Raw genomic sequence first — 13,090 nt, forward strand, 5'->3', positions numbered from 1 at the left:
CAAAATTATATTAAAATTTAAAAGTCATAAATATTAACTATAAGAAAATTGGAAAATTCCAAAAACTGAAAAAAGTAAGAAAAAAAACATCAACTATAATCATACCATTTAAGGTCAAGGACTCCTTAATTCTAGGCATATGCTTTTCCTAAGTTTTTTTTTTAATTTTTTTAATGTTTATTTACTTTTGAGAGAGAGTGAGAGACAAAGCATGAGTGGGGGAGGGGCAGAGAGAGAAGGAGACACAGAATTCAAAGCAGGCTCCAGGCTCTAAGCTGTCAGCACAGAGCCGGATGCGGGGCTCAAACTCATGAACCACGAGATCATGACCTGAGTTGAAGTCAGACGCTTAATCGACTGAGCCACCCAGGCACCCCTCTTTCTAACTTTTTTTTTGCACTTTTTATAGTTAATATTATATAAAACCTCATTTAATTTGAAAACAACAAAAATCATAAAGTAAAATAGTCAGAACTATCTTATTAAAGTTAAAACTAGATATGCCAGTTACACTCTTGTTTTACTTATTTATGTTTTTTTAATAGGCAGAACTTCCAGCAAAATGCAAAAAAAAATAAAAAAACTTGAGTAAAACCTTTCATTTTCCATTACCTTTTCAATTTACCAGTGTAGTTTAAGGGTTTTGACATCATTATTCTGACATATGGGCTTTATTATAAAAGGGTTTAAAATAAGGCCGATTTGCAGAGTCTTAATAAAGGAATAACTTTCTGCATTCTGACATTTAGGTCTGAAGAGCATTTTCCTACAATCTTTTTTCTTTTTTTTTAAGTGGGCTTTCCTTTGGCAGGGGTTGGGGCGTCATTTTAGAGGTCAAGCATTCCTTATGTCTATTATTTCATTTCAATCAAGGGCTATAAAGTGTTGGTGATAAAATCCTCTTAAAATTGATGATTCTCCCAGTATTTATGACATAGCCTAGAGACGGTTATAATTCAGTTTTAGATAACCTCTTTTTGATGCACAGAGGAAAGGTAAGAAGATGCGATTAAAAATGTTTATAAAAGTGAAAGAATAACCTCCTTGCTCAGAGAAGCTGGGAAAGAGCCTATCTGTAACTTTTCTTGCCATTAACGGTGCTTGGAGAATGAATGCCCCAGATACAAAGCCCAGGACAGGAGAGGCCGCCTCTGCCCAAGCAAGGGCAGCTGTTTGCAGGTCAGTTTACCTGATTCGCAGAAGATCTGCAATCTTATCAGAATGGAGCTCCCTGGCTTATTCTATTTCTGCCTTGTTGATATCCAAGCTGGCCTTTCTTTTTTTGCTAACTGAGAATGTCTGAAGCCTGGGGCAAGCCTCTGGGTGTCCTCAAGACTTCCATCCCACGCTTAAAGAGGGAAAGATCTCTGGGCTGCAGTAAAAGGATAAGGTGATCTCTCATCCTTGGGAGATGCTCCCCTCGTCTTTTGCCAAAAGAAGGCCTGAGAAACGTGGGCTGCGTTCAAAAGTTTAGGGAGATTCTATCGTACTGAGCCAACGATTAGTATTAGATTTTTAGGCTGGAGAAAGTTTTCGTTGTCATAATTTATCTTGGAGAACAAGAGTTTGTTATTCATTTATCAAGAGCTTAACATTTCCCTCTTAGGAAAAATGCTTTGCGGGATACACTATACCCAGGAAAACACTCACTAACGACATATTTTTGTTTATCAGTTCAAGCTAAAAACCCCTCTTAGAGATAAAAAACCATTTCCAGCACAGAGAGTGGGGGAGGAGTGTCCCATTGGAACTGGCTGTCCCCAGAGTAGAGGATTTAGCCTCCTTTGTATGCGCAGTAATCGCTTGAGCCCTTGCAAGGGGAAGGTTGCCCCTGAGAAGTGTTTTAAAATAAAAGTAAAAAAGATCTCTACCATAGACACTCTGCTTCCAGGAGGAGCCCCGGTCTCTACTTTAGAGGAAGCCACTTAAGGCTTAGTATTTGGAAACTCAGGGCAGAGAGCACTGGAGAAAAGGTGACTCAAGAGTTGCACTGAGGATCATTTAAAAATTCTGTTCAGTTACACTCATCAGGAAAAGAAGAAAAAGAGCAGGGGACGAGAAGTAGCAGAAGGAATACCCTTTTTAGTAAATGTGGTCAGAAAGTAAGACACACTTATAATATTTTCACCTAAATGAAATACCAGTTTAGCTTTTCAAGCCCTTAAATTTCACTCTATCTAAGTCTCAAATTACAGGCAGGTTGATTCGAGGTTCGGATGATGAAGTCCTGGCTCATCAGTTTCAACCAAAAGATGGCTAACTTTATCCCGAATTCTCTCTTTCAGAATTAGGCGTGCTGAATCCTTTTTGACTGTACTCTGTTTACTCAAATTTTAAATGAAAACCTTTTTGCTAGTGAACCTCACTATGGGTGATTGAAATGTTGGTGGGAGGCAAAAAGCTATGTGCAAAAACATTTGAAAATGAAACACTCCCAGCACATAATCCCCTTCCTCTGCAGTGCAAGGTTTTCAAATAAATGAAAAAAAAAAAAAAAAAAGAAAGAAAAATGCACCAGAGACCTTGCCTAAGAGAAGAAGGTATGTGCATAGGAATCTCCTCCCTGCGAAGTGCTGACATCTGACACCACTTTGAACCCTGCATGCAGCTGGTGTTGGACTCGAATTCTCTCCCACCTTGTTCTTGGCCTCTCACTCATCCCTGTGGACTAGCGCCCCAGGGCCTGAAGGGCCTCTCCCACCGCAGAGGCTGCAAGCAGGGCAGGGGCCGAGTTGGCATCCTTGCCAGGGTTCCATTAGTGTTCAATGAGGAGCCATCAGAAGGCAGTTTATCAATGACTTCCAAGGAGGCCGCTTACTGACTGGCTGGAGATTTTCTGTTGGTGTGTAACCGGCTTCTGAGAGTTTGCAAATAGTTGCAATTAATTACATCCCAGCCACGGTGCTCTGGGAGAGGTCCTTGCGTGAGGGAATGGCACTAAAGATGTTGTGGCTTCTGTGGTGCGGTAGCTATGGAAGCATAAGGGTGTGGTGAGAGATTAGGCTGCCGCAAGGCCATTGTACGTTGCCAGATAGAATTATCCTTTGATGTACACTGGGGTCTAAATTGTTTTCTTTCCTTTGATACATTTAAAATTAAGATTCGGTGTTAATCTCCAATTAATTCCAAGATCAAGCTTCTATTTTAGCTCCTTGAATGAGTGATATTGGAATGCTTCAAGGGAAGTGAAGCCAGAATAAAATATTTTCCAATTATATTAAATACCTTGTGGGCACGGTTATTAGGCATTGCTATATTAAGTGTGGGATTTTAAATCAGAATGTTATGATTTAAAATCGGAAATCATTTCAAGTCAGAAATGGGGCACTTAGGATAATAATGTTCCACATTTAAATGGCTACACACACACACACACACACACACACACAAAGAGAAGGCTAGACACTTCTATCAAAAGTGAAAGTCGAACTTAATAAGGAAACAGAAAATCATGAGTTGTGAAATTTAAGAGGATTAAACATTAAGTACGAAAACTCTGGATAGAACAGGTAAGATGCCCACCAGCTGGGAATGCAAATATGGGAGAAAAAAAAGAAGGAACAGTTAGCCAGAGCTGTTTCTAAGCTGCAATCTGCAGAGAAAATCAACCTCACCCCACATGGGGCTCCTTACAGGCCCTGACAGAGGGTTAAAGGACAGCTGACCTGCACTGGATCCAGGCCAAACTGGGAGGTTAGTTGGGACTTAATGAGTCACCTTGTTAGACCTCCCCACGAACTCATCCCAGGTGTCTGCAGCTGAGCCCTGAAAGAGGGCGATTCTTTACAGTAAGGAAATAAAGCTTCTCCTGGTGACTTTTTAGCTACCCTATGGGATAGTAAAGCATAGTCATGATTACCAAATGACGTCTGAGATTTGGCCAGCATTTCTCACAAATGTGTAAGACAGTCATGATTTCCAATACTGTGACCTTTTACCTTCATAAATACAGGAACACTTGTTAGGCCATGGGTCTGAGCTGTAGTTTGGAGGGGGAAACAACCTGTCCCCATGCCCATGGAAACCAACCTGCTAATTCAGTCCTTTGACTCTATTTCAAGAAAAGAGTGAACTTGTAATTTTTGGTCATCATTTTCTGTTTACTGTCATTTGTCCTGGAAGTTGGGCAAAAGCAGGTAATTTCCTGCTTCTCTCTTCCACCCCTAATTAGGGGCCCAAGTCCCAGGTGATAACATCTTGAAGGGTACTTTACCATCATCAGTGGGTGGGGCCCAGGGAGTGGGCTGGGGAGCCCTCATCCACACCAGCTCTGAGGGGACCTGCACCTGTTTTACTGGTTGCTAAATATTCTGAATATTACCTGGTACAAAGACTTCATTTTATGACGCTCCTGGTCAGCCAGTGAAGACAACTGTGGTTCAGTGACACATACTGGGTTTGGCATCATCAAAAGATTTGGGTTTGAGTGCCATCTTGGCCAAGATCAAAGAAGATACTAGGTGTGAACACCAGGAGGAAGAGAGTGGGCTCATTTTAGGTGTCACTGTGTATGATGACCCACTCTTAAATATAGTCCTCCTTATGACCTAAATATGGAAGGGAGGCACACTGGAACATCCCAGATAAGGTAACCAGGCTGCAACCAGAGTTTTATGCTTGAGTTTCCAAAGCCACTGAGGTCTCATTGGTCTCATTGATTCAGTGCTAAGATGTAGGCCCATCTGGCCTGAAAAAGTATTCACACGTCATCAGAAAATCATTACTCAAAGTGTAATTCATTTGGGGTGGCCTCTTATTGATTTGTCTGCCAAATGCAGATTCTTAGACTCTGCCCCAGGCCTGATGACTTGGAATTTTGAAAGGTGCAGGGCCCAGGAATTTTGTTTTTAAACACTCCACAAGAGATTTGGATAGACCAATGTAAAGGTAGGAACTACTAGTTCAGTAGCCAAACACTGAAAACCACTCAGCGCTGACATTATATACAACAGAAGCCAGTTTCTGGATCCCCACACGAATGGTTGTTTGCCCAGTGCTCTATCAATGTAGTTTCTGAAACGATTACTAGAAAAGTGTGCATGTGTGTGTGTTTGAGAGTGCGTGTGTGTGACTGTTTAGGAGCACACGTGATTGTTTGAGAGAGGCTGTGTGCGAGCAGTGTATGCTTACGCTGCAGAACACACGCTACTCTTGGGCCAATCCCTCTGGATTCATGGCGGTATCACTAATTGTATCTGGGTTCCATGACTTTTCTCAGGCCTCCAGAGAACAAAGCCAGACTGACTCTTGTCAAAGTTGACCCCTATGAACTTATTGAACTTCTGACCAGGGCGTCACAGTGGAGTGTGTTGAAAAGTTTCCTTTAGCTCACACTAATCTGCACAAGGAGAGCTGTGTTAGTTGTAGTTTTATAAAAAGCGTCCCAGGGATCTCTGAGCTGGATACAGACTGAAATTTGGGCGGCCCAAATCCCTAAAGTTAGCAGGCTTCCCAGTCCATATTTTGTAAAGGATTATTTGTGCCCCCCCTAGCCTCACTAGGCTACTTGTGCTCACAGGTGCTTGCGGTGTGGAACGCCTTTCATGCAAACACACGGGAGCAGAGCCACAGTCCTGCTTTTGAACAACCAATGGCAGCAAACCCTCATTTTGCTTCTAGCTCTCTGTCTCTTCTGTCCCGAGTGGCCCAGTCTTTGCATTTCAATTCAGTTCAGTTTGATTTAGCAAACATTTATTCAGAACCAGTTAAGTCCCAGTACTATCTTAGGTGCTAGTTGTGATTGCAGCTAAGGTGGGAAGGGTCTGGGAGACAGATGAGCAAGACCCTATTCCTGCCCTCAGAGAGTCCCAACCGAGGGCGGCCCATGAGACAGCTACACAAGTAACTCTCTACCACTCAAAATGTAAGGAATGCTAAACTACTCATTTACCCAAAGCTTAGAAAGAGGGAAAAATAATTCTCTTAGGACATTCAGGAAAGTGCGATTGATCAAGGTCTGGAAGGACGCTAAATGTTTTGAGCCTCATTTCTTTGGGTCTCGAACTATCCAGACATGCTTTTAATTCTGTGATACTGCTGGACATATAAGTATAACTAGAAATGTATTGGACATGGATTACTATATATATATATATATGTGTGTGTGTGTGTGTGTGTGTATTCATTTAGTCCTCACAACAGCCCTGTATTAATAATAAACACTGTTACTACCCCCATTTCTGAGATGAGGAAGTTGAGGCAAAGAGAGACAAAGCAACAGACCCCCAAGGCCACATAGCCAGTAGGCAGCAGAAGCAGGTTTTGATCTCAGGCCATCTAACTCCAGTGCTGGCCAGCTTAAACACCATGCGCCAATATACACACATTTATAATTTATGCCACCAACCACTTACCCTTTACCTTTTCTGCCTACATAAATATTTTTCTATCCAGTGTAGCATCCTTCTTATTTTCCCTCAATATTTTTATTGTTTGATGAGAAGAGCGACTACAGATTTTTAAATGATTCATTTTACTTTTAATCCCAATATTTTGTGGGTAGTCACAGAAGTCCCAACCTGAAGAATGCACGTCTAAACTGAGTTTCTCCTCCATGCTGCTGGTGTATTGTCCCAGGGGCCCACTGAGGAAGAGTCAAATGAGAAGGCCCACTGAAGAGGGCAAGGCTATGAATTTTTAAATCTAGACTTACATTAGTGATGATAGCATAAATGTGTGTCTAAATGGTTCTAAATATGACCGCTGCCCCAACAGCTGCTAAGTCCTCCTTGGGCCTTCTTAATGATTTAAATTTCTGCCCAAGGAAGGCAAAAGCTTCTTGTTCAGATCCTCTCAGACCTTTGTGTTCTTAGACACTCACACGTGCAAAGTTAACAGCCGGGAAGTGAGCACCCACAGTGGGAAGCAGCACATCACGGGTACTGACAGTCTTAGGAATCGGACAAGACAGGAGTCAAACAAACCCTGGCTTTGCCATTTGGCAGCTGTGTGCCTGTTCAATCTCTCTGCACCTCATTTTACACCTCTGTGAAATGGAGATGAGAATATCTCCCTGACAAGGATTTTTTTTGTGAGGATTAAAGAAAACAATGTTTACTAAATGCTTAGTATAGTGCCTGCCATGTAGTAAAGAAACCATAGTTGTAATTTTTGTGATTTGATTAGAATGGGGAGAGCAGAGTCTGAGATGCTCTGAGGGTCGAAGGGAAGGGATCAAAAGCAAAAAGCTCGGAACTGAGGGCTCCACTGTAACTGTGCCAGGCCCTTTGACGTTGTTTCCACATCTGGCCCAAGAAAATCATTGCATTTGTTAAAGTGGAGGACTTAGGGGAAGAAAAGCTGGGCAGTCATGCTGGGAACAACAGCACAGGGGCCTCAAATGTTCTCGATACACTGTTCTCCCACCCCAGTGTCCAACCTACACCCACAATGTCCCCTTGCTGAACTTCGTCCCCACTTCTCATAGTGTTCCTTCTCTGAGAGGCCTAAGGGTTTGGCCTCGGCTTCCGCATCACTGGTCGGCCATGCCAGCTTCCCTCACACCACCCGCAGTCCCAGCTACACACAGATGTGCTATCCATGTCCCTGGAGACCTCCTCCCTGACCCATGGGTTACTTAGAAGTGTGTGGTTTAATTTCCAAACATCTTTTTATTGTAGATTTCTAGTTTAATTCCACTGTGGTCTGAGAACATGTTCTGTGTGACTTCTACTCTCTTAGCTTTATGCAGGTTTGCTTTATGGCACAGAATATGATGTATGTTAGTGACTGTTCCACGTGCACTAGAGCAGTAGGCACTGTCGTCAGATGCAGCGATCTATAAAAGTCAACGAGGTCCAGTTGCTGGCTAGTGCTGTTCAGGTCACCTCAATCCTTCTTTATTTTCTGTCTGTTCTATCAACTACGTAGAGAGGGGTTGAAGTTGGCAGTTGTAAGTGCACATTTGTCTATTTCTTTATTTACTTCTGCCGGGTTTTGCCCCATGCATTTCAAACCTTTACAACTAGATGCATACGCATTTAGGACTGTTACGACTTCTTGGAAAATTGACTTCTTTATTTATTGATAATAAAACCCTGATAACGTTTGTGATTCTGCAGTCTATTTTGTCTGAAATTGGTATAGTTACTCCAGCTTTCCTTTAGTTACCCTTTTCATGTTATACTTTTCTATTGTTTTACTTTCAATCTTAGTCTTTACATTTAAAGTGGGTTTGTTATAGATGGCATGTAATTGGGTCTTGCTATTTTACTCAGTCTAAATCTCTGTCTTTTGGGGCGCCTGGGTGGTTCGGTCAGTTAAGCGACCGACTTCGGCTCAGGCCATGATCTCACGGTTTGTGGGTTCAAGCCTTGCATCAGGCTCTGTGCTGATAGCTCAGAGCCTGGAGCCTGCTTCAGATTCTGTCTTCTTCTCTTTCTGCCCCTCCCTGCTTACACTCTGTCTTACTCTCTCTCTCTCTCAAAAGTTAAATAAACATTAAAAAAAAATTACATCTCTGTCTTTTAACTGGTGTTTAGATATTCACTTTTAAGTGATTGTTGATATCACAAATTCTACCATCTTGCTCGCTGTTCTCTCTCTTGAGTTTGTATACCCTCCTTTTCTACCTTCTTTGGGTTTAATTGAGCATTTTTATTATTCCATTTTACCTCTTATATTGAGTTATTGTTTATACCTTTTTTTAAGACTTTTTAAGTGATTGACTAGAATTCTAAAGTACTTTTCAGTGATAAAAAGTTTGATCATTTTGTATTCCCGAAGTTGGGAGAAAGCTATCGTTTTGTTTCTTACTGAAATGGTCTTTGAAATATTTTAGTTAAAATAGCTAGAATTTAAATAGAATACTGCAGTATGGAATAGCATTTTCATTTGAATAGAATTTTTGAAAAATGTTTATTTTTTTCGGGGGGAGAGAGCATCTGAAGCAGGCTCTGTACCGACAGCAGCGAGCCCAATATGGGGCTCGAACTCATGAACCATGAGATCATGACCTGAGCCAAAGTCAGATGCTTAACTGACTGGGCCACCCAGGCACCCCTTAAATAGAAATTTAAACATGAATTTCATTTGTAACCAATGAACTAACACACACTAAAAAAAAAAAAAAGATTAAATCTGGATGAACAAAAATACTGTTCTGTAATTTTATGCAATAAAAATTATACAAAAAGGAAAATACAGTGAAGCTTTAACTTGTTCAACTCAACTCTTCTGAAAAAAGTAGCCAGAAATTATTGAATTGTGTTCATTTGGAAAATCCTGGGGAAATTTTCCCTTCTAGAGAAGCAGTTCTTATTTTTGTTTTGGGACCACTGCCCCTTTGAGAATTTGATGAACAATACCTAGAAAAACACTTACACTCATCTACACATCAAGTTTTGCATATAATTTCAGGGAATTTACTGAATCCCTTAAGAGTTTCTTGATCCCTGGTGAGGAACACCTGCCCTAGAGTAAGTAGTGAATGTTGTCAACAAGGATTTTGATGTAACCATATATCTTGGTATGTAGGTCAAATAGCAGAAGTATCAGGTTTGACTTGAGCTTCTTGAGCAGGGCAATAGAAACTCTTATTCTCTTAAACTTTTTGTTTAAGCAGCCCCAGATCCAGGTCAGACCCAAGTCTAGCTCTTAAATTTGTCACCTGCCCAGTCCTATACTTTAATGTGATAACACTGCAGCCTCTACAATAGCAAAGGAAGTTCAGATGGTTAGTCTAAATGCCCACCATACTCAGATTGTGTTTATCTCCTTTCATGCTGTAAGACAGAATTGTCCCAGGCACAATTGCTTAAATTGTGACTATAAACATGAAGACAAATTTGTCCATGAGCAAATTTTGACACCAATATCAAAACTATCTTCAGGAGACGGAGAGAGAGAGATGTTTCAAGCAATAGTTGCCTATATTTTTAAAAGAATAGTCTCCCAGGTCGCCTGGGTGGCTCAAGTCAGTTAAGCCTCCAGCTCCTGACTTCAGCTCAGGTCATGATCTCACAATTCATGGGATGAAGCCCCACGTTGGGCTCTATGCTGAGATTCTGCTTGGGCTTCTCCCTCTCACTCTCTGTCTGTCCCCCTCCCCCTCCTCAAAATAAATATATAAACATTTAAAAAAAGAATAGTCTCCCATTTATACTTAAAAAGTCAGAGTCACAAAGCATTTAATGGCCATGAGTCCCAAAGAATCCACCAACTACTCCTCTCTTATTCTGCCAGGTTCTGAAATCTCGCTCCAACTATGATACCCTCCTGGGTCAGTCAAAACAGAGTTATTTGACTCTTCTCAGTAAAATTTTTTAAAGCAAATAACACCATTAACTTTATCCATTCCTCCACGAATGCATCTCCATTGGCTTGTATTTCATTTCTTCCTTTCATGTATTTATCTCTTTTAGTGATTCAGTAAAATCCATATCTTCAAGATATTTATATCATTTGCAAAGGAATCCCACTTTTTTCCCAATTAACATAAGGCCATATAGAAGTATTGTTAATATGATTGATCATATTTTTCAATATTGATATGTTTACTTTCCAAATAGTAAAAATAATGGAGTATTTATATTAACCAGATTGAATGGAACCCTTTGGAAACAACCATTAATGAGCTGGTTGATGTGTGGCCTGGAAACTCCCTCTGGCAGCCAAGAAACTCCTTGTGTTTAGAACGGTTATCCCTGCAATTCTGCCTGAGACTCATCAGATGACTTGTCATGCTTATGTCTTCCTTTAGCAAACTGCAATTCTATTATTTAAAAAAAAAAATTTTTGCCCTGCAGGTCCTCACCACACCAGGGACTATCCAAAATGACCAAGCGGAAGAATTCCCCTCAGAAGAATCTCCAGGAAATAACAACAGCTAATGAGCTGATCAAAAAGGATTTCAATAATATAACAGAAAGTGAATTTAGAATAATAGTCATAAAATTAATCGCTGGGCTGGAAAACAGTATACAGGACAGCAGAGAATCTCTTGCTACAGAGATCAAGGGACTAAGGAACAGTCACGAGGAGCTGAAAAACGCTTTAAAGGAAATGCAAAACAAAATGCAAACCACCACAGCTCGGATGGAAGAGGCAGAGGAGAAAATAGGTGAACTAGAAGATAAAGTTATGGAAAAAGAGGAAGCTGAGAAAAAGAGAGATAAAAAAATCCAGGAGTATGAGGGGAAAATTAGAGAACTAAGTGATACACTAAAAAGAAATAATATATGCATAATTGGTATTCCAGAGGAGGAAGAGAGAGGGAAAGGTGCTGAAGGGGTACTTGAAGAAATAATAGCTGAGAACTTCCCTGAACTGGGGAAGGAAAAAGGCATTGAAATCCAAGAGGCACAGAGAACTCCCTTCAGACGTAACTTGAATCGATCTTCTGCACGACATATCATAGTGAAACTGGCAAAATACAAGGATAAAGAGAAAATTCTGAAAGCAGCAAGGGGTAAACGTGCCCTCACATATAAAGGGAGACCTATAAGACTCGTGACTGATCTCTCTTTTGAAACCTGGCAGGCCAGAAAGAATTGGCACGAGATTTTCAGGGTGCTAGACAGCAAAAATATGCAGCCGAGAATCCTTTATCCAGCAAGTCTGTCATTTAGAATAGAAGGAGAGATAAAGGTCTTCCCAAACAAACAAAAACTGAAGGAATTTGTCACCACTAAACCAGCCCTACAAGAGATCCTAAGGGGGACCCTGTGAGACAAAGTACCAGAGACATCACTACAAGCATAAAACATACAGACATCACAATGACTCTAAACCCGTATCTTTCTATAATAACACTGAATGTAAATGGATTAAATGCGCCAACCAAAAGACATAGGGTATCAGAATGGATAAAAAAACAAGACCCATCTATTTGCTGTCTACAAGAGACTCATTTTAGACCTGAGGACACCTTTAGATTCAGAGTGAGGGGATGGAGAACTATTTATCATGCTACTGGAAGCCAAAAGAAAGCTGGAGTAGCCATACTTATATAAAAAAAAAAATTTTAATGTTTATTTATTTTGAGAGAGAGAGGCAGAGAATGAGTGGGGGAGGGGCATGGAGAGAGGGAGACCCAGAATCCGAAGCAGACTCCAGGCCCTGAGCTGTCAGCGCAGAGCCAGATGCAGAGCTCAGCTGGAATGAGTGAACCACGAGATCATGACCTGAGCCTAAGTTGGATGTTTAACTGATTGAGCCACCCAGGCACCTCGGAATTCTATTATTTTTAAATCTTCCATATCCAGGGGCACCTGGGTGGCTCAGTCAGTTGAATGTCCCACTCTTGATTTTGGCTTAGGTCATGGTTTATGGGGTCAAGCCCCATGTCAGGCTCCACATGAACAGTGCAGAGCCTGCTTGGGATTCTTTCTCTCCCTCTCTCTCTGCCTCCCCAACTTGTGTGCAATCTCTCTCTAAAAATAAATTAACTTAAAAAAAAATCTTCCATACCCTTGGACGAAATGTTATGTATAAACATTGCCTTTCATCTTGCATAAAGGTGCATGGAAACAAAACAAGTGATATTTATAATGAAAAACCAAAAACACAACCCTCTTTTCCAAATTTCCTAGATAAAAATGAGAAAACTTCACTTCTAGAATATGTTAAAGAAATGCTAAAGGATCTGCAGCCAATTAAGCTAACTGTGCTCTTTCCTCGTGGGGCCCAGTGTGCAATGGCTGTGAACAGCAGCCTCCTCAGTAGTGTATGCAGCCTGTTGGTTGTATGGGTTGCCCTGAGGGACCTTGGAGACAGTTTTTTTTCTGGTGGACATTGAGGTTTGGCCTCATGCTTTCTCCAATCTAGGCTCCAGACAGGTATGTAAGGTGCCTTTGGAAAGCCCCAGGGCACAGTGGCCAGGGTCCACATTGGCCAAGTCATCTTGTCCATCCGTACCAAGTTGCAGAACAAGGAGCGTGTGATCGAGGCCCTACGTAGGGCCAAGTTCAGTTCCCTGGCCACCAGAAGATCCCCTTTTCCAAGAAGTGGGGCTTTACTAAGTTTAATGCGGATGAATTTGAAGACATGGTGGCTCAAAAGCAGCCCGTCCCAGACGGCTGTGGGGTAAAATACATCACTAATCATGGCCCCTTGGACAAATGGCAGGCTCTTTACTCATGAGAACTTCAGC

At 41.4% G+C, this 13,090-nt stretch overlaps 1 non-coding gene across 1 annotated transcript; it reads left to right on the forward strand.

Annotated features, from left to right (window-relative positions):
* The first annotated feature begins 12,583 nt into the window (after positions 1 to 12,583).
* On the forward strand, positions 12,584 to 12,716 carry LOC115517439. Its single transcript, XR_003969888.1, has one exon. It is a non-coding gene; the product is annotated as a small nucleolar RNA SNORA70 (small nucleolar RNA).
* The last annotated feature ends 374 nt before the right edge of the window (positions 12,717 to 13,090 follow it).

Source organism: Lynx canadensis, chromosome B3 (genome assembly GCF_007474595.2).
Source record: "Lynx canadensis isolate LIC74 chromosome B3, mLynCan4.pri.v2, whole genome shotgun sequence".
In the NCBI taxonomy this organism is placed as follows: Eukaryota; Metazoa; Chordata; class Mammalia; order Carnivora; family Felidae; genus Lynx; species Lynx canadensis.